Genomic DNA, 230 nt, shown 5'->3' on the forward strand with positions numbered 1-230 from the left:
TATGTATGTGTATATGGAGAAATCTGTAACAATGACACTGCTTCACTAAACTTCCAGCTTCAATTTATTAGTTTTGAAATAACTACTCCCGGCCGCCATTTTGCCGAAGCCCACAACCAGAGACGGATATTACATCCGCCGTTTACGCCCATATCGAGTACAACATCCAATCAGCGCTCCATCCTCAGCAGACCGCGCCCACCCACACGCTGGCGATTTGCATAGTGCGC

This window comes from Rana temporaria, chromosome 4 (genome assembly GCF_905171775.1).
Source record: "Rana temporaria chromosome 4, aRanTem1.1, whole genome shotgun sequence".
NCBI lineage: Eukaryota > Metazoa > Chordata > Amphibia > Anura > Ranidae > Rana > Rana temporaria.